The sequence below is a fragment of the Carassius gibelio genome, chromosome B10, assembly GCF_023724105.1.
Source record: "Carassius gibelio isolate Cgi1373 ecotype wild population from Czech Republic chromosome B10, carGib1.2-hapl.c, whole genome shotgun sequence".
Lineage (NCBI taxonomy): Eukaryota > Metazoa > Chordata > Actinopteri > Cypriniformes > Cyprinidae > Carassius > Carassius gibelio.
In genome coordinates this window covers 15,765,293-15,787,943 of record NC_068405.1, presented here as the reverse complement: position 1 = coordinate 15,787,943, position 22,651 = coordinate 15,765,293, and the positions used below count along the sequence as shown (strand labels likewise).

General features: G+C 37.3%; 1 protein-coding gene across 7 annotated transcripts in view; it reads left to right on the top strand.

Annotated features, from left to right (window-relative positions):
- Window positions 1-7,650: 7,650 nt before the first annotated feature.
- The window catches only part of LOC127966257 (HMG box transcription factor BBX), a 45,628-nt gene continuing 30,627 nt past the window's right edge, over window positions 7,651-22,651 (top strand). For 2 of the 7 annotated variants that reach the window (XM_052567134.1, XM_052567135.1), the window contains exon 1: window positions 13,652-14,528. The gene's annotated coding sequence lies outside the window, so the exon portion shown is untranslated. Of the gene's footprint in view, window positions 7,819-13,651; window positions 14,529-22,651 lie in introns of those variants that run through there. The other 5 variants (XM_052567136.1, XM_052567132.1, XM_052567133.1 and 2 more) reach the window with 3 other exon arrangements.

Here is a 22,651-nt window from a genome sequence, read left to right as displayed (position 1 = left end):
AAAATATTGTTTTGGCCTATAAGCTACTGTAGTAAAGAAGCATATAATTTCAGATGAAGCCATAGTCACTTACTAACAAAGTAATGCTGATCAACCATTCATATTCAAGTATCAGAACTAACTTTTATTCAAATATTATTTTAGCATATATCTTCTTTAATTCATTCATTTAGAAAGAGTTTACACAAAATGCAACAAAAAAAGAACACCTTTCAAACATTCTGTGCACTTTGTGTAGATAATGATTGAAAAGCAACATTATGTTCCTGCTGCATAAGTGACAGATCTTCACACTAGTCGGAGGGATGGAGGCCTACCAGTAAGTGAAGAGGGACTGTGTCTACTTCAGTGGCTCTGAAGCTTGTTAGTGTGAGATAAACGGGACCGCCAGCGGAGCAGCAAGAGAGACACACACACAGAGAATCTCCATTTCAAACCTCTTTGCCCACTAGCTCTCCCCTATCGTCTCCCCTGCCATAAATGCCAGCTGCCCCCTGCTGTAAGTGATGGTTTATCTGCACAAGACCCAATACAGTCATTAACTAGAACTACGAATCCAATCGCACACTGGAGGACCAAATCTCACGGCCCAAATGCTAAATTAGACTGCTTTCACAGCATGGACAATTATTGTGTAATCCCTCTTTTTATGTTAATAATCAGCGCAACCCCCAGTGTGTCTTTCCAGCTTGACCCATCCAGAAACACATAAACCTAAACGAGAGGGCCGCCTGGTAGGAAGGCCCATCAGAGCCCTTAGTACAGAAAATCATTCTTCCAAAATCATATGAAACACATTCACCTTGCATTGTAGCAATCTTATCCAATTTATTTTTGACATAAGCCTGGGTGCAACCCTTTGTAACTTGTGCAAGTCTTTCAGTGTCCACTTATTTCACCTGTACAGAAAGTATTTTATGATATTTGATATTTCATCCTGGTTATTGCTATCATCATATTAACATATCATTATGATAATCATAAACTCTTTGTAGGGTAAATAGTTTTACCGTTTACTGCACTTTGTAATTCTTGTTTATTTACCTAGCGCTATACAGTATGAATTGGAAGTCTCACACATTCAAAGGAAATAGCTCAGTTCTGAGGTCCAAATAAGGTGGATAAGAGCCATGAAAAGAGTTCTGTAACTTTGATGAAGCACATCGCACATCTCAAGCTCCACTGGATTGATACTGACTGTACTACTGTACTCTGTGTCTCTCTCTCTCTCTCTCTCTCTCTCTCTCAACAGTATGACAGCTCTACCCTACAGCACTAACCTAGAAATCGCCAGCCAGCCAATCACAATCAAGCATGGACGGACTTTAGCTAAATCAGCCAAATGGTCTTACACTCCTTCAGTTCATGCATCTTTTTCAATCTCTATTTTCTTATGTGACCTTGAATCCAGATCATTTTTTTTGTATTACAGTACATTTGTTTGCTTTTTATTTATTATCATAATTTAATAATCATCATTTTTGAATTGTGATACACATACATTTGGATTTGGATATTTAAAATTCATATTTTTCTGTGAACAAGCCTTTCTACATGATCGGTTTCATTTTGATTGGAACAAAATCTATCTTATAGATAAAGTAGAATTGGCCTGGAACTATGTTTATGATGGTTTTCTTAGGATCATAGAATTCAGAGTTAAAGGCCGAAATAATCCCTGGTTTTCTCCTGAGATTTCATGTCTTCTCAAGGATAGGAATGCTGCCTGGTCAAAGGCCAGGAAATCAAAGAGCGATTCGGACTGGGTTTATTTTCGGCAATTGAGAAACAGACTTACATCTCTTATTAAAAAGACAAAATCTGAGTATTTCGTTAATGAAACTACAAAAAATCTAAATAATCCAAACAAGTTCTGGAAAATTATTAAAGTCTATTTTGGAAATATTTGCTGTAGTGAACTAGCCCCTCATGTTATGACTGATTCAGGCAAGGTGACTGACAAACAATGTTAGCTTGCTTTAATGAGCACTTTATTTCTTCAGGATCCTTATGTCCTGCTTCTTCTGGTTCCTTTGTAAAGGAGAACCCCTCTGACCCATGTTTACCTTTAGAAAAACTATTTTATATTTCTCCTTTATCAATTATGAAAGTCCAAAAAGCCCTTCAGGAATTAGACACAAAAAAGTCTGCTGGTCTTGATAATTTAGATCCCTTCTTCCTTAAGCTAGCAGCTGACTTCATCGCAGAGCCTTTATCTTATATTTTTAACTTAACAATTGTCGAAAACGTCATCCCTAAAGTATGGAATTCAGCCCATGTTACACCATTACTAAAAGGGGGAGATCCATCTATTTTGAATAACTATAGGCCTATTTCTAAGCTGTGTATTTTAGCTAAACTCCTTGAGCACCTGGTTGGTGAGCATTTAAATATAAATGATATCTTATCACCTTTTTCAATCAGGGTTTAGGAAACAACTGTCACAGTGTCTGGGTTGTGTTCCCTGGGTTTCCACTAGGTGTCCTCCTTTTCCACAGTGTCTGTCACCTTATCACTTCCTGTTCCCTTATTTGGTCACCTTCCTCCTTGTTTTAGTTAATTGATTGTTCCCCACCTGTCTCCAGTTCCCTCATCATCCTTCTGTGTATTTAATGTGCTGCGTTGTTCAGAAATTTTTCAATGGTTTTGATACAGTTGATCATGGCAATTTTGTGAACAGTCTAGTGAGCATTGTCTTGTCTAAGCATTCGGTAGATTGGTTTGCAAATTATTTGTCAGGTAGAACCCAAAGTGTTCGGATGGCTGGTTCTGTGTCTTCATTTCCAATTGGGTTCCTCAAGGCTCAGTATTAGGGCCCATATTATTTTCAATTTGTATAAACAAACTTTGTGAAAATCTATCGAATGCTATACATCACTTTTATGCTGATGACACTGTTATTTACTGTACTGCATCATCTACTGCACAAGCCCTTGAAATTTTGCAGTCTGCATTTAATACTGTTCAGAACCGTTTAAAACCGCTTAAGCTGGTCTTAAATATACAACAGTAAAAAAAAAAAAAAAATGGTATTCACAAACTCAAGATAACTTTCAGTTTCTTCAAGTATCTCAACTTTTGAAGGAAATGAAATTTAATTAGTTAACAGTTATAAATATTTGGGTGTAATCATTGATTTTAAACTATGTTTCAGAACCCATGTTAGCAATCTAGTTTCCAAGCTTAAGATAAAACTTGGCTATCTCTACAGATCATGGTTATCCATTCGCAATACAGAATACCTGGTGATGGTTATATATAAAATATATATATATATATATATATCACAAGACCTAGTGCTGAATAAGGCTTATATATGTGTATTTGATGTTGTTTTTTTTACGCTGCATCTTGGCCAGGTGTCTCTTGTAAAAGAGTTTTTAATCTCAATGAGTTTTACCTGGTTAAAGGATAAAAAAAAAAAAAAAACTCGATTTCTCATACCTGCAAAGGTGTTGTAGTGTAGCAGGTGACCAGCAGAGGGCAGCAGGTGTCGAGGCACAAACAGAAGCTCTTATTTTAACACTCACTAGAGAGTGCTAATGTACCACGGACAAGACACGAGTGGCAACTATCAACGTTCAATACATCAGGTTCGGTAATGAGACCAGACGAGACCAGACATCAGCTAGCAAATATACTGAGGCCGTCAGACATGCCCAACTGTCAGATGGACCGATTCTCTTCTCCTTATCTAAAGAGGCCAAAGAGCATGATATCTCTCATGCCTCTTTGCCATTGATCTACAGATCCTCCAGAATTTACTGGATTATCTAATTTTCTTATCTGGGTCAAAAATCACCTGCAGGAGCCCTCAAAACCTGCTTAAGGAACAATGCCATGATGTGACCATTCAAAAAATGGCCTGTCAGGAGAAAAAAAGTTAAGGCAAATACTGAATCTCACAAGAAATATTTGAGTTAGCAGAACAAAATAGGCATGAAAATATGGACATTAAAATATGAATACCATAATACAAATAAATAAAACTATATATAAAATGTTAACCTCATGTGATTTCTCTCTTGTATGCATGCTGCGGAGAAGGTTCTTTACCTTCTTTAAAGAATGATAATAAAACCTTTTCCCCATTGAATCGCAGCTTCTACACTGTCTTCTGTATGCATATATGAAAAGCTTAATAAAATCTGACTAATTTTATAATGTATATTTTATATATTAACTTAAACTAAGATTGAAACTTTACAGATTCCATTAATAGATAGACATAATAGGATGTAGATATACAATATATAATAATAGTTTTAGATCATAATAATAATAATACATTTTTATATTATTATTATTATTTTATAATATTATTATTTTATTATATAATATTGTTAATCGTATGTTACCTTGTCCTGCCCAGGGACTACAGATGAAATTTAGCTTGTAGCTAATTCTGGTATGGGTGAGTGCCATACACTGTCCCTGTTAAATAAACAAATAATTAAATTATTATTAATTAAATATATATATATATATAGAGAGAGAGAGAGAGAGAGAGAGAGAAATTTATTGAATGTATATTTTATAATATAAATGTTTTAATACAAATTATTGTTAATAATCATTATTATAATCATCTGTTATATATTTAAAAAGTAATAGATAGGCAGGATCTATTGATCTATTCATTGATTGATTGAATGATGCACTCTTTTTGTTCATAGTCAGGAGAAATGGAATGTTATACTCTGCAAAATGGGCACTACATTTGCTCACCAGACAATCAGCGTTGTGTGCATCAAGAATTTGCTTTAAAGAAAATGCCACATATTTTGATTTGACTCTACAGCACAAATTAGTGAGTTTTTCAAATGCAAGTTTTAAAAAAAAATTACATTTGATCCCCCCAAAATAATGATAAATATATACGGTTGCAGTATTGCTGTAGTTTGAAATATAAATCCTCAGTTATAGAGTCAAAAGTGAGATGTGAGAAACTGAATGTAGGGGCATCACACCTGCCAGCTTCAGTGAGCGTGTGCTTTGAAGATGCTTTGATTACGGTCAGTTTTGCTGCTCTCTGCTGTTTCAAGCAGAAAGAATTGTCTTTATACAGAAGCAGAACATAGGTGTGGTTTTATATAATTCATTGCTATATGTAATTCTAGTTTGAAACAAAATATATGTGAAACTCTGCCATGAACTTCAGTTGATTATATTTTTGGAACCACCCCAAAATATCAAGGTAACTGGTATGTGATATTAACATTTGAAGGGTTTTATATTTTTTCTGTGATGTTTATTGCTGTTACAATCTTCAAAGATCATATTTTTGACATAATATTATTTTGCATTGTAGAGAAAGTGCAGAAGGTTTGTCTGCTGAACTACACAATCAAAGCCTACTTGAGCTTTATGCTTAAAGTAAATTATTTATGGCCTCCATAAATGAAACATTAATGTAACATAAATGTTACAGAAAGCCCATCTTGCTACATGCATTCCTTTTTTCACAAGTTAATTTCTGAGCTTTCAATTACATTTCCATGACCATTAGGATTTTTTTTTTAAACACATATGGAATTAAATTGATTTGTTAATGAATCATTGACTGATTCATACAAAATAACCTACTCATAAGAATGATTCAGTTTGCTTTGCAATCAGTTTTTACTTCGCTCAAGTAATGGTTTAGCCCATTAAAGGTTTTACAGAAGAGCATAAAATGTATATTTATTACACAAAACTATTTTAAATTGATTCAAAGTTCCAGTTTTTCCATGACTGTGGAAAATGGGGACATTTAAGGTCAAAAATTTAGTTTGCAATACTGATGCAGCGGTGACTGTTAGTAATGATAATAATATAAAGTTTTCAATTAGTCATCTAACACAGCATTTAAATCATTTTAAGCCCTAAACAACAGGAAATAAATCAAAAGTTATTGAGTGTATATAAAGGAGCTGTTTACACATGGAAATTAAACCATGGAATTCTGCTCTATTATCAATCAAGACAATGAAAGACAGGCTGTTAAAGGGTTCATGAAGACCACCAAAGCAAACACCTTGATTTATTTCTGAGCCACTTCCATTGAAAGCAATAATCTGATCAGTCATTAATGTGATTTTCCTCAACTCACTCTCGCTCTCTTTCAGTCTCTCAACGGCCCAGTTTTACAAAATGACTATCAACACATATGGTTTTTATGTGACTAAGATGAAACATCAAAATAAAACAGATTTGATTTTACTTTTGTGGGAACAGAATGTCTCATCAAACTTATCTGACCAGGAGGTTAATGATTGGCCCATTAGATTCACTCACTAAGGCTGATTCTTTTGGTTTATGTGGTAGTTTTGTTCAGTCAGTAAGCAGTAATGTATAGCTTGATCATTTGGTTCCATACAGAATGTCACGTCTTGCATTCGTGTGGTTGTGTTGCATAAATAAGATAAATATATATATAAAATGATAAACACATAAGTGACAGTATTAGAGTGATTCAGGTACATTTAATTCAAGTCAGTTAATCATCACATTCATCACTCACCCTCCTACACTTAAACATTACATTACCTTGAAATCATAGTCCATCAGAAAGAAATGGCAATAATCTTTTCAAATTAAAGAGAACATATATAAAGAATCGAATACATTTGTCAAATTAGGAATTATACTTAACTAGCCTATTAGATTTCACACAACACATTTATAGCCTAAAAATGCTGCTAACAGTGATTTTGCTGGTCTTATGGTCTCTAGATTGGCCAAACTGGAGCTCTGCTACTTAAACTGATTTACAGACTATTAGAAAAGTGTCAAAATCCATTAAAAACAACCACAACAACAAACAGGCTATTTTGATGGGTGAAAAAAAAACAAAACAAAAAAAAACATTTAACCAGTTTAAGCTAGTACTCGCCGTTTTTATTTATTTTAAAAAAAAATCAGCAGGGACAGGGTTAAATTTCGAATTACTCAAAAGATTGACAGAAAAGTATGAAATTTAGTTATAAAAAGCATCGTGCCGCTCAGGTATTATTCCGCCTCTGTTAAGCCCCTCTTCCTCTTCCTCCTCATCGTCATTCATCAGTATCATCAACGTCATAAATAATCATGAACACAAATAGCTTGTTTATTACTGCTCATGTGTGACCAAAGTGATATGTAGAGGTGATAATGCGATGTCCACTCTCATGTTAGCACGTAGAACCATCGCATTAAAAACTCTCATAAAGAGGGCAACGAGACAGGAAAACGGTGCACCAGTATGTGAGAGGACGAGGCTGTGACACGAATGAACACACACGCATGACTTTATATCGTCTTCTATCCATACTGAGCTTCCAACAGTCGTATGCAGAGTGAATGAAGGCCAAACACATCAATGTTGTCCACTAATGTGTGTTTGCACTCGGTGACTGTTCAGTGTGTGTTGGGATTGTTCCGAAACTAGCGTATGTCACACTCGCTCTCTTTTCTCGATGGCGTCTCTATATTGATAAATTCACACCACCTGGTGTTTTAATGAATGATAGTGAACACTTCTTCTGTAACTATTGTGTGTTTTACGTGTTATATGAATGTCCAGGACATTATGAAGATGTGGTTTTAATCTCTCGGTCTCGGAACCGTGCCGAAATGTTTCGCGCACTCTGAGTGGCTGTCTCGGGCTGTCAGTCAAGCGTGCGGCCAATCACAACTGTCCTTACATGAAAACTATATTTTCACTCACTGCATGTACAGTGGACTGTATGTTGCAAAAAAAAAGAAAAGAAAAAAAGTGAACAGAAAAAGACACCATCGAAGAGGTGCGAGAGGTGGACAACGGACCTGTTAAGTCACTTTGGGGGCCCGTTGCAGGTAAGTGGCTACGCACAAGAACTGTTAGACTTTATTTTACCAGCGCGACGCCGATCTGACAATAATATACAACATCCAGGAAGCTCATAATGTAACTGTGATCAGAAAAGCATTCCCAGCATGGTGGTGTCATCCTTTAGAAGTAGGTGCTGTAAATCAACTGAAATGCATCACAAAAGTTTAGGCAAAATGGTTTGACTTAAACCCTGTTGACAAATCGGGTTTAAAATGAAAGGTGTGTTTTGAAACAGTGTGACGAGTCTAAGCTGCCGTACATCTTAGACCAGCAATAAACCAGCTATCAGCCGTTCATACTAGCTTAAGGTGGTCAGGGAGGTTTTTGCAACATTTCTAACTGGTCTAAGATGGTCATTAAGCTGGTGGACCAAGTTAGACCAGCAACAAACCAGCTACTAGTAAGTTTTAGAAGCTTAATGTGGTCAAGCATCTTTTTGCAACATTGTTGGCTTAATGAGCCCTTAAACCAGCAAAAAGAGCTACAGACTGGTCACATGAGTTGGTCAATCTGTTTTTTGAACATGGTGACTGGTCAACCAGCTAATTATAATATAAAATGCAATATAAAATGCAGTCAAGTCTGTTCACTGTGCACAAATTAACCAGATGTGTTTTGGAGGACTGCCGGTTTAATAACTGATGGTCAGTTTTAAATGAGCAACAAACCAGCTATAAGTTGTTTTTATCAGCTTAAGGTGGTCAAGCAGGTTTTTGCAACATGGAAGCTTGTTTTCTAGCTGGTCTAAGATGGTAAACCAGCAACAAAACAGCTGCCAACTGATCATGTGAGGGGGTTTTAGGAACCTGATTACTGGTAAACCAGCTAATTCTTATAATGATGATATAGTCAAGTCAGTCCAAAACAACCACGTTGCGCAGAAACTAACTAAATTTATTTTGGAGCATGGTAGCTAGTTTTTGTAGATGGTATAATGGTCATTAGGCTCTTTAATCAGCAACAAACCAGCTTCCAGCTGAAAGTGAAAGTGACATACAGCCAAGTATGGTGACCCATACTTGGAATTCATGCTCTGCTTTTAACACATCCAAAGTGCACACACACAGAGCAGTGAACACAGACACACACACACACTGTGAACACACACCCGGAGCAGTGGGCAGCCATTTATGCTGCGGCGCATAAATGGGGTTCAGTGCCTTGGTCAAGGGCACCGAAGTCATAGTATTGAAGGTGGAGAGAGAACTGTACATGCACTCCCCCCACCTACAACTCCTGCTGGCCCAAGACTCGAACTCACAACCTTTCAATTGCGAGTCCGACTCTATAACCATTAGGCCACGCCTTCCCTATGTTCCCTATGCTGGTCATGTGAGGTAGTTTTTGGAACAGGATTACTGGTTAATCAGCTAATTATGGTAATGAAGATATAGTCAAGTCAGTTCAAAACAACCGCAAACCAACTAGATTTGTTTTGGAGGAGGTAGCTAGCTAGTTTCTAGCTGATATGAGATGGGTCCTTAAACTTTTTAACCTTTCAAGCTGTTTAATGCCACTCAGCAGGTGTTGCAGTGCATCAGTCCAAAAGAAGTTAAATAAAAAGCGCCCATGCATAAAAAAAGTTTAAATCATACATCATACACCCAGAACTGCTTCTGTGTACAACAGTGAGCGCAAGCTAAATTAAAGTGATTATTATGTATTAAATATGGTTATTTTTCTTACAAAAATGTATCAGTTCGCTACAAGAGCCCACCCCCGGTGCCACTTTTTATTATGGATGGGCACTTTTAATTTAACTTCATTTGGACTGAAGGATGGAACATCCACAGAGTGCCATTGAAGAGCTTTAAAGATCACAGACCGTTTTTAATATAACTCGAACTGGATTTGTCTGAAAGAAGAAAGTTAAAGACACCTAGGATGTCTTGAGGGTGAGTAATTTATGTGCTAATTTTAATTTTTAAAGGGTGAACTAGCCCTTTAACCAGCAACAAACCAGTTACCTGCTCATCATGTGATGTGGTCAAGCTAGTTTTTGAAAATAAGTGTCTGGTCAACCAGCAAGTTATGATGATGATGACAGTTAAGTAAGTCCAGAACTGCTGTGCACAAACTAGCTATGTGTTTTGGAACATGGTAGCTGGTTTATAGCTGATATAAGATTATCATTTAGCTTTTTAACCAGCAACAAACCAGTTTATCAGCTGGTGATGTGAGGTGGTCAAGCTGATTTTTGAAGCATGGTGACTGGTCAACAGTGTTGGGCAGTAACTAGTAGGGATGTCCAGATCCATCACGTGATCGGACCCGATCGCATGGTTTCAGACTCGATCGGAATCGGACGTTACCTCCCGATCAGGACTCGGAGAGATTAGGGCTGCAACTAACGATTATTTTGATAATCGATTAATCTGTCGATTATTTTTACGATTAATCGATTAATCGGTTTATGTACTTATATTTTAGTTTTTTCCATTTTTTCCCCCAAGTAAATTATTAATAAAGGGTCTTTATCATTCAGCATAGATTTTTAAGAGATTTTAACCATTTTGCATTGTCATATTCTCATCAAAAATATACCTGGAGTTGTTTTATTATGTTAGTAATCCTTTGTCGAACTCTTCTGCAATCAAAACACTGACCCATACTCTAGCAAAATTCACAAGGAGATTTCAAATATTGTTTTCACCATGGCAGTCCTTAGAGCTCCTAAAGTAGTTTAACATCCCAAACAAAGCTTAAGGAATCTTTGAGAACATATTTTCACGAAGTATAAGGATAAAACAGAATAAAATTGCAGTGCATTGTATTTTATTATTTACTGGGAAAAAGCTTTATAGCTTATGCTGTGAAATTGTAAACAATCCTTCGAAAAAAAGTGCCAATGGCATGAAACCTGAATGGAAGTAAAATCCATCAGAAGGTTGTCCAGAAAAAAAAATTGGGACACACACAAAAAACCTGCTGTGTGAAAAAGAGCAGTGAATACTTAGAAAAGAAGAGCATTTTAAATATACTCAAACATTTACCTCTCTCATTCAGTCATAATTAGGCTGCAAGTCTGAATTATGAACTGGTAAACGACAAACTGATCACATAACATGTTTGTAAAGCTTTAAATGTTAACTGTTAAAAAGCAATGTTATCAGCTTTTACGACTAAACATTTGCAAACAACCTTGTACTGGAGAATCTGCACAAATAAAATTCTTAGGGGCCGTTCACATATCGCACCTAAAAACGCGTGGAAAACGCTAGTCGCGCCGCTTTCTCCTCCTTTCCAAAGCGCTCGGGCAGAAGCGCCCCTGAGGCGTCTGCCTTTGCTAAGCAACCATGACGTGCTCTCTCCATGACGTGCCCTCTCCATGACGTGCTCTCTCCATGACGTGCCCTCTCCATGAAGACCCGGAAATTTCAGCAAAGGATAAATGGATGCGGTGTGGACGCGCCTGGAAAAACGGGCGCATCGCACCGCGTGCGTGTCGCGACCGCGTCGCTTCCATTATGAGAGTGCATACTGCGCGCCTACATAGGAAATAACGAACTTGAGTACGCAAAAGAAACGATATGTGAACGGCCCCTTAAACAGTTCAGTAGTGCAGAGTTTACAGGTTACTCTTCATTTTGAAGGCTCAAAGTAAAGTACTCCCACTTCCCGCTGAATGCTGCAGAGACGCTGTTCGGGAAGCACGTGACATAAAACGAGGCCAGCTATTGGCTATTCGCTACTTCACCTGCTGTACTGGCTGAGTAAAACCTCCGGTGGCTCATTACTGCCACACTTTGGTCACCGCAGATTTGAAATATGCACGAAATGAGCCGCTTATGGCAAATAAAATTTATTTAGCGACGAATCGATTACTAAATTAGTTGACAACTATTTTAATAATCGATTTTAATCGATTAAATCGATTCGTTGTTTCAGCTCTAGGAGAGATATATATATAAAATATAATACGCCTATTCGTATTGAACCGTTCGGTATGAGGCTTTCCGTTCGGTACGCGGTATGCATTATGTAGTACAGAACGGTTCGTTGGACTAATTAATTATATTTGAAAAAAAAAAAGAGAAATATAATGATATGCGTTCAACAAGGTAGCCCAATAACCCAAACGACGTAACAGGCAACGCCCCTGACACCCCCGAAGAAGAAAAAAACACCAACTTATATGTTTATGTTAGGCTACTCAGTCAGGCGATCGCTCACTCAGTACGCGCTGAAGGCTCGTTGCAAAATGGCCAATGCGTTTAACAGACCAGAAATAGAAGATCCTCGAATAACCAACAGGTCTGGTGTTTGGGTGCACTTTGGATTCCCTTTAAGCTATAATGGTGATGGCAAGAGAGTGGTGGATAAAAAAAACAATAGTATGTCGCATATGCTACATGACAACAGGGTACACCAGCGGGAATACAAAAAAAAAAAAAACACCAGCGGGAATACTTGAAACATGTCAACTCATTTACGCCGACATCACTTTAGTGTGTCATTATCTGGGAAAAGACGAATAAAAGGAGAAACATACACGCAACAAACTATCCCCGCAGCATTTAGACCGACATTTCCGAAGACATCACCGCAGCGATTGGTAGGCTTCATTTACGTTATAGCCGCGGATATATATATATAAACTTATGCAAACACGAAGACATTAATATACGATCATGATAATATATTGTTTTTTAAGTCATCTCCAGCAGGTGATAAATAAAGTATATGAACAATGCAGTGCTAATTGACATAGCATTTATTACAGTATAGAAACTATTCTGCCTTATGTGATAAACAGTGTTTGTAGTATATAAACAAATCATTATTATTTGTTATTGTCCACCATTTATAGATTTCTAAGCCAATTAAAAGCTAGAAATTAGAGAAAAATTAAAGTTGCCTATAGATCCAGTCAGAAGTTTTTGAACAGTAAGCTTGTTAATGTTTTTTTTTTTAAAGAAGTCCCTTCTGTTCACCAAGCCTGCATTTATTTGATCCAAAGTACAGCAAAACAGTAAGATTTTAAAATATTTTTACTAGCCTATTTAAAATAGCGGTTTGATATTTGAATATATTTCAAAATGTTATTTATTGAACATCTCTTCTTTATTCTTTTTTTTATGTATTATAGAAGTATCAGATCGGGACTCCGTATCGGCAGAAACTCAATGTCAAATGACTCGGAGGCAAAAAAAACCTGATCGGGACATCCCTAGTAACTAGTTACTACTAACTTAGTTACTGTAATAATATTACTTTTGCAGTTACTAGTAGTATAACTAATTATTAAGATTTCAGTAATAATATTACACTTACCATCCATAAAACATTTTAGTTTCTTAGTTCCTTTTGATGCCTCAACCCCGCTGATTTAAAATCCAACAATCAAATAATTCCTAGATTTTCATAATTATCATGATTTGCACATGCATGTGATGTCCCCATTGCAGCAGGCAAGCTTGGAATATGGAAAAGCTTACATTCAGCAGGTAGAAATACTGCATTATATTGATATATTTCTCACAAAAAAATAGATGATCTGAACACTGTTGTGTAAATTGTGGCTTTACTTTACTCTGGCATAACATCCCACCCACATCCCTCTGATCAGCATGTGATATATTATTTTACTATAGTTAAAAATATTTTTGGAAAATTAAACAGTGCCTTACAAAGGTATGTGATTTGATGAAATATATAATGAAGTATAATCATATTTGGATAACAGAGAAATAACAATTACCTTCAAGCTACACATGACAACTAATGAGATTAAGAACACTTCTACTTGAATCTCAATCACTATCAATCACTATTGAGTGTTTGTAATAACTTCTTACGGCGATCCAACGTGGATTTTGGTCAAATGAAGAGGCAGAAATATGTTGTTAGTAACATTCTAGAAGACGTTTACGTGGAATATACACAGTTACAGTACTAATGTCGGGCATGAAGAAAGGTAATGTAACTAGTAATGTAGCTAATTACTGTTACCAGAAAGTAATAAGTAACAATATTGTAACAAGAGTTACTGGTAATAAGTAATATGTTACATTATTTGAGTAACTAGCCCAACACTGCTGGTCAACCAACTGGTTGTGATGTTGAGATGATATGTCAATCCAGAAAAGTCACCAATCGAAACTAGATGCGTTTAGGAGTTCCTGTGTTTGTTCTGGTCTGTGAAGGTCGTTAGCTGGCCAAAGCTTGTAAACCAGCCACAAACCAGGTAAAGATAGTCGAGCTTGTTTCAGGGGATCCAGCTAAACGCAGCTACAACGTTATAATACACTTTTATAAAACAGAACATTAATCTGAATCAAACGTGATGATGAAGATGTGACACGGTAGGCCAGTGAGTCCAGCGCTGAGAACATCCTCACACGGAGCACACGGGCTTCAGAACAGAGCAGTCAGTGCGAGCACTTGAACGCACGGAGGGGGAGGAGGGCTGCGAGAGAAAACAAACCGAGAAAATTGTTCGCCTGAAACGAAAGTACCATTACCAAAGTGACAATCGGCCGCCACCGTTATTCATTTTCGGACTGATCGGTCCGATTGTGATGTACTTTTGTCGACTTCACGCTGTGGTTTGCTTCTTTCCAAGCATCCGGTAAAAAAAATAATATGTGTCTGTGGGGCTACTGTACGGACGGCCAGTGCAGAACTGCTCTGATGTGTCAATAAGTTTGAGGCTGGAATGAGAAGGCCCTGGCGTTTCGACCGGATTTCAGGGGTAAGTTTGCGTTAACAGATGCCGCGATAACTGAAAACTTGGACATATTTTTGTGTGCGAAAAGCCCCGAGTTCCGATTGATCGGGAGCTTGCGCTTAGACGGTGCGAAATTCGTGCCAGTTTGTTGTGCTTCGGTATAAACAACTTTGGCGTTCGGCGTGTTTGACACCTGCTCTCACCGAACATCAGGGTTTCTGTGAAATCCGCGACGATTTAACATGTACGACCGACCGTGCGATTATTGCATATGGGTCTGCTAATGACACGTTCAGGCGAGCTAGAGCAATCTCGCATCACAGGGGCTAGCAGGCTAGCCAGCTACTTTTATTCAATCTGACTAAACGGAGCGAGAAACCCGAGCACAAAACCATCTCATCTGAAAAGTCTGCCCCGAAAACCCCTAGTTTAAGTAATGAAAGCTCGTGGAGGGGGATCTCTCTCTGAAAATGCCCTGGCGGAGTTTGACAGGAGTGAAATTTATACTTCATCTTCCCCAAAGCAAGATGGACTCTCGGCTGTCTGTCTTGTCAGAGCCCAGATCGACATTTTGCACTGAGATGCAAACCGAGCACAGTTCAAATAAAGGGTCAAGCGAGTTATGAAATGTGCTCGATGGCTTAAATAATCAGAGGGTATCGTCGACATGGTGCTTTGTGGAGTTCTTGATTCGGTGATCGAGAGTTCTGCAGAGACTCGCACACGGAGAGAGCACCGCTCTCAGGCAGTACATGAAAACTAAACGCTGCAATACTGTATATACCGACCATCCACTCGACGAAACTGTGTCGGTTGTGCTTTAATAAGACCTACGTGAACGAGCCAAAGTATGGCAAGCCTCTTTTATAGTTGTTACAGCTTGCTTCTTTATTAATATGTCGTATTGCTTGAAATCAAAAGTAACTATCCATTAGATGTATGCATATGTCAATAAAACGTCGTTCACACTAACAAAGATCTGCATTGGAAGAGCAACAGGAAGTTATTCATTCAGCATGAGTGTTTATGACCATTGGCAATGAGAAAAGTTGAGAAGAGCTCCATTTTATCCAGTCAAGCAGTGATGCACCGACTATTGGTAGGAGTTTGGAGTACGACTGCTGACTGGAAACCAACAATATAGCGACTTTCAACGATTTAAAGACTCTGTGTTAGCAAGCTTTCCCTACTATGTCAAAGTAAAAAAAAAAAAAAAAAAAATGAAACATTAGTGACAGATCTTTTCTTCCATATTGTGACATATGCTAGAAAAGAAAAATAAATGGATGGGTAGTTGGTTCAATCCGTAGTTTGTTTATTGAATTTTAAGATGTGGGTGTTGTGCTTAAAAGTGGAGGCAGATACAAATGAGCTTGCAGGAACGGGTTTAAGTGGACTGAATAATTGGAGAAGTCTGGTATGTGTCACCAGAGACAAATATGCAGTTTTGACGGAAGATCCAGTTATTGAATTTTGATTGAACATCAAAAGGTCGGAAAAAAAGAGATGCATATGAATAGTAGGGATGCGCCGATTGTTTGGCCAAAGATTGGTATCGGACGATTGGTATCACATATAATATGACTCAATAAATACTCACTCAACCCTCTACGTTGTGAGTAAATCACATGCATAATTGTGACTAAATTTCCCTCTGGGTGACTAAATGATATCTATTGTTAACCACTAGCTAATAAATTATTAGATTTTACGTGCCAGTGTGTTTGTTCGAGGGTATTATAAGTTTAGCACAGATATATTTTCACTCGCTGAACACTGACCGAGCGCTCCAGAATTCCACTCTCCATCAAGCGATCTGTACTTTTTCAATTAATCTCAATGGACGCACAGTGCATCTGTATTTTGGCTGCAACAGATCTTCATAAATATCCATTTATTTTTCCATTATTATTTCCACAACATATTTTAACATTTAACTCCGTTAACTTCACATTAAACATATTTTTAAATGGAAAAAAGGGCTGTAAAAGGATACAATTAATACATGGCAAATTTAAAAATTTGTTTCATCTGATAATTAATGGTAATGAAATCATAAAAGTATACATGTGCTGCTTACAGACACATAATTATTTATGCAAAATTCACAAAACAGATATTAATAAAACCAGAAAGGTAGCCTAATGCAAACACTGAAACAATACATTTTTATCATGTTATCAAATGTTAAAAGTGTAATAAAACACATGCAGACATCTCTGAGCGTCTCGAAACAATCATTTGACAGTTGCAAACCTTATAATCTTATAAATAGCAGACAAAACAAAATCAACTCCCAGAAAATTTACAAAATTGCAGATTTGAGTGGTTTGTGTTTGTATGAAAAGATCCCCATTGACCGACCAAGCATTGACGCTGAGCCTCATAATCAACAGAAGAAAGAATGAACCATTCTCGATCCGCGTGGTATCTTAATGAATTTCCACACATATGTACACAATAATGTAAGGAGGATGTTTCCTCTTGTCTTTAATTACCACTATATGCTTTTTAAATTTTAAAAACATTAATTGTTTCTATGTAAATGAGAACCTCTCAAGACCGGAAGTATGTACTCACTCAAGTCGCTGAAGCCATCTTGTGATTTAAGAAGCTGTGCCATTTTACAAAGATAAGATGATTGGAATTATACACTCACCTAAAGGATTATTAGGAACATCTGTTCAATTTCTCATTAATGCAATTATCTAATCAACCAATCACATGGCAATTGCTTCAATGTATTTAGGGGTTTGGTCCTGGTCAAGACAGTCTCCTGAATTCCAAACTGAATGTCAGAATGGGAAAGAAAGGTGATTTAAGCTATTTTGAGCGTGGCATGGTTGTTGGTGCCAGACGGGCCGGTCTGAGTATTTCACAATCTGCTCAGTTACTGGGATTTTCACAGACAGCCATTTCTAGGGTTTACAAAGAATGGTGTGTAAAGGGAAAAACATCCAGTATGCGGAAGTCCTGTGGGTGAAAATGCCTTGTTGATGCTAGAGGTCAGAGGAGAATGAGCCGACTGATTCAAGCTGATAGAAGAGAAACTTTGACTGAAATAACCACTTGTTACAACCGAGGTATGCAGCAAAGGATTTGTGAAGCCACAACACGCACAAACCTGAGGCGGATGGGCTACAACAGCAGAAGACCCCGCCGAGTACCACTCATCTCCACTACAAATAGGAAAAAGAGGCTACAATTTGCACGAGCTCACCAAAATTGGACAGTTGAAGACTGTAAAAATGTTGCCTGGTCTGATGAGTCTCGATTTCTGTTGAGACATTCAGATGGTAGAGTCAGAATTTGGCATAAACAGAATAAGAACATGGTTCCATCATGCCTTGTTACCACTGTGCAGGCTGCTGGTGGTGGTGTAATGGTGTGGGGGATATTTTCTTGGCACACTTTTAGGACCCTTTGTGACAATTGGGCATCGTTTAAATGCCACAGCCTACATGAGCATTGTTTCTGACCATGTCCATCCCTTTATGACCACCTTGTACCCATCCTCTGATGGCTACTTCCAGCAGGATAATGCACCATGTCACAAAGCTCGAATCATTTCAGACTGGTTTCTTGAACATGACAATGAGTTCACTGTACTAAAATGGTCCCCTCAGTCACCAGATCTCAACCCAATAGAGCATCTTTGGGGTGTGGTGGAACGGGAGCTTCATGCCCTGGATGTGCATCCCACAAATCTCCATCAACTGCAAGATGCTATCCTGTCAATATGGGCCAACATTTCTAAAGAATGATTTAAGGCAGCTCTGAAAGCGAAAGGGGGTCAAACACAGTATTAGTATGGTGTTCTTAATAATCCTTTAGGTGGGTGTGTGTGTGTGTGTATATATATATATATATATATATAGGTGTGCGTAGAGGGTGCGTAGAAGGTGTGCGTAGAGGGTTCCCAGACAGCAACATAGTGTTGGCCCACATCTGGCCCGCATGAAATCCATGTGGGCCAGATGTGGGCCAGACCTGGGCCGAAACTGTTTGCTGTCTGGGTTGTAACTACATTTAGCCATGAATGAACAAAATCATCTGCCTTTTGGGGAAAAAAAATATATTTTGCATTTTTTATTACCCGACTTATGAATGTAGTAAAAGCAAAATATAGTTGCTGTGTAAATCAGAAATACATACTGAAAATGCAAATTCATTCTCTGCCAGCGGAAGGTGCTTTAAAGTGAGTCGGCTGTACACCGAGCTAACAAACGTTGCTTTATCAGTTATAGCCTATAACATGCAAGATGAAACGATCAAATAAAAATTTCCTGATAATTTAATCACACCCATGTCATCCAAGATGTTCACATCTTTCTTTCTTCAGTCAAAAAGAAATTAAGGATTTGATGAAAACATTCCAGTATTATTCTCCTTATAGTGCACTTCAACAGCTACCAAACGGTTGAAGTAGGGATGTCAACGATTAATCGATGATCGATTAATTGTCGATAAGAGATGCAATCGATTAAGGCTATCGATGGTCGGTTAACCGATTCAATGTTGGGCTGCGTGCGGCTCATGCGCACTCAACACGTGCGAGCGGCTGTGAGTGACGGTGACGATATATAAAAGCATCATCATTCATTCAAAATGTACAAATTAAGCTTTTAATGTGATTTAAACTTTAAAGTACCTTAAAATAGAAACAACATAAAAGTTCTTCAACATTAAAAGCAATAGAAATGTAGTTACTAATCATTTCATCAGATAACTGTTTTATATCGTGCGCTTTGCAGGGCTGCGGGACACAGTGACAGGACAGGTAGTCTATTCATTCCTACAACTTGTTAATTCATTCCTACGAATTATTAATGTGGCAATTGTCCATGTTTCATTAATTTTGTTCCCTAAATAACCCATGATTTAAGTGAAATAAGGGAACAAATTAATAAATCGAACGAATTCTTAATTCATGAAATCTTTAATTTCCCTTCCCATGTTTACCACAGTAAGAGATGCGAAAACAGTTATTAAAAGCGAAAGATAATAAAATAAACCTGGGAAATTAGAGGGTTAGACTATGAATATTTAGGAAAAGAAACAATGCCTAAATATACTGAATTTGTGGAAATTCGTGACCAACCGGCAAACCAGAACAAAGCCGCGTAAATGAAGACTATGGGGTCCAAAAGCATGGTCGCGATCTAACATTTTCCAGTTAACCTATTATTCCTCTAATAAACAAACCTTTTATACCACACTTGTCATAATCAGATCTTATCATTTCTAAATAAATAATTGCTGGATTCAAAACAGCGATTAATAGGCGCTGTGACCGACACATTCCTGGAGCATTCACTGCTGTCACTAAACGGTGACGCCGAGCATCGTTCACAAGTTTCTGCATGGACCTGACTAGGGCACAGGTTCTAAGCCCTGGGACAAAATGGGATGCTTTAAGGAAAATTTATAGCCTACTAAGTAATAGGCCCAACATAAAAATAACAATTTGTTTTCATGTTTTTTTTTTTTTTTTTTTAAATAGGCAATGCGAAATATATCCGACTTAAATAGGCTAATTAAGATTAACGGATTTAAAACAGAAGTGTGGGCGCTCCATAAGTTCACAAAAAAAAAAAAAAAGGATGACAACGCATTCTGTTTGTTTGCTTTATTTTACAAGAGCACAAATCTTCTGTTTTTATTGTGAGTGTGCACAAATGAAAGTAAACACTTCTGCGGAAAATATATATATTTTTTTAATGTCTCAGCTGTTTGGATCGCCCCGGAGCCTGCTGCACACGTATAGCTATTCTAGCGATTCAAACTTACATCGCAGTCTGTTCATTATCAAAATAAAATGTCAACTAAACATTAAAAGGTTACACTGGTCAGTTTAAATAGACCGTAGTATACCGGTCCACTCTGCTGTTATGCCAAGGACGTTTTTGCTCATATGAAGAGGATCATCTTTTCCGTCTATATGCGAATGCGTGTTAAGTACAAGCCTAGTTTACATTATAAATAATAGTTTAACATTCAAATACATTGCGAATATGGAAACATTTCGATTTGTGCCGAATGAGACATGAGCAATAACCTCCAAATAAATCTAGCCAAAGCCGCGCTCGCTCATCCTCCTCTGCACGCATGCACTGTCACGATCTAATGCGCTGTATGCCGGATTTTTAAAAATCTGACATTTTCTAGGACAGAATCCAGCAGGATCAAATTAATGTGAGCAACTGTGTTTTGGTGCAGCAGCGCCGATGTAGTTCACTTAATGTGCAGCGCAGTCACACGCGCTCCACATTTCGGATAATTTTATTTTAAATACAATAATGTCCGTTGAAAACATTGCAATTGTGCTTTAAAATACAACAACGAGCACCACAAAACCATTTAAAGATGCGCGTTCAGCGTTCTCCGTGCGGGATTGGAAACTGTCAATAAAGTAAAATGACCTCAAAAGTATGGCGCGCTCTCTTCATTTTATCAAATGATCATAATCGCATCTATTCATTTTATAATCCTGCTACTAGCATTTTATTCAGACTAAAACCTCAATTCAAGTGAGAATTCGCGTTTTGTGTGTGTGTGTGTGGCTTTTGCACATCCTGTCATACCGCTGACTGCGTGCCTGCAATAGACGCATTTTGCAGTATTATGGTTAACGATTAATCGATTAATTGATCGTTAATTTAAACGACGATCGATCATGGAAATAATCGAAATTTGACATCCCTAGGTTGAAGGTCAAAATTATAGTTTCAATGCAGCTTCAAATGGCTCTACATGATACTAGACAAGGAATAAGGGTCTAATTTAGTATAACGATCAGTCATTTAAAAAAAATTAAATACAAAATGTATATGCTTTATAAGGAAAAATGCTCGCCTTGCACTGCTCTGCGATGCACGTCTTTGACTTCACGTAATACGCAATAATGTTGAAAAGGTCATGCGCCATGTAAGCTGAATACATAAGCTGAAGTACCGACTCAGTGTTTACAAGTCGAATGTGCGAAGACTAAGTCAAACGGCGTTTACAAAAATTTTTTATATTTTTCATTGAACGTACAACTACTTTTGAGCGGTCCTCCTTCTCCACATTCTCCACGAAGCACTGAGTCGGTACTTTTACCTGCGTTACCTTTTCAATGTAATTACTTATTATGTGAAGTCATGGACGCACAGTGCAATGCGAGCATTTCTATTTATGAAGCATGTACATTTATTATTATTATTCAATTTTTCTTTTACAAAATGGCAGATCATTTTGCTTGTTGAGACCCTCATTCCTTGTCTGGTATCGTGTAGTGTGCTTTGAAGCTGCACTGAAATTGTAATTTTGACCTTCAATCATTTGGTAGCCACTGAAGTCCACTTCATGGAGAATAATCCTGTTAATCAAAAAACTGATTAAATATTTATGTAAACATCTTGGATGACATGGGTGAGTAAATTATCAGGAAATTTTAATTTGAAAGTGAACTAATAATTTATATTACATTTTAGAAGTAGGGACGTTCAAGTTTTACTAGTATTTATTTATTAAGTTGTTTGTTTACTAGTAGCTACTTGTCTCTGTTAGATTGTACAAGCATCTAGAAATGCTAGCATCTGTTAGTAAGTGGCTAAATTATAGGTATACTAGTGATTGTTGGAGTAATAACAAATGGCTTATGAACGATCCTAGTGTAAAATTACTGAGTTAAATGGTTAAATTGAAAAAATATTCTAGTCATTATTGGACAATTTGATGTCCATTTACTTTGTTGTTGTAAGTCATTTTGTATTAGTAATGCTAAAAATAAGTAAAAATTAGGGCCGGGACTAACGCGTTAATTGAGATTAATTAATTACCCAAAAAATAACGCATTAACTAAGATTAATTAATTACAGAAAAAAATCCCACATTTTTAATAACTTATTTTAGCACCACGGAACGTTTCTCACTGGATGAGTTTCGGCGGACCGATTATACTGGAGCACCAACTAGCGTTCGCGCATATCACCGCAGCACATCGAGCCTCAAGTATCACCTCAACGCAAAACATATAGCAGCTAGCGTGGACTTTACACTTTATGTTGAACTATGTATTATTTTGTTGGTGCAACAGTTTATGTTGAACTCTTTATTGTTTTGGCCAAGGTTATTGAGAGTTGGACTTAGTATGTTATGGCCTC